The sequence below is a fragment of the Podarcis vaucheri genome (genome assembly GCF_965113315.1).
Source record: "Podarcis vaucheri genome assembly, chromosome: 5".
NCBI lineage: Eukaryota > Metazoa > Chordata > Lepidosauria > Squamata > Lacertidae > Podarcis > Podarcis vaucheri.
In genome coordinates, this window is record NC_138763.1 from 38,337,580 (window position 1) to 38,337,815 (window position 236).

Here is a 236-nt window from a genome sequence, read left to right on the forward strand (position 1 = left end):
ATATGAAAAAAATACTTGAGTCAGCAATCAGCATACGTTAACTCTGTAGGCATAATAAATCAGTACAGGATCAGAGAAATAACATTTCTCATTATCTGTGACGGCTTCTATGCTCAAGAGATGATCAAGTGGCTTTACAGCTATCCCCAGAATTTGCATCAAGTGCTGATTAATGCATAATCACATGGTAAGCTTGATACAACCGAACAGTATCAGGGATGAAGTTTCTCATTAAC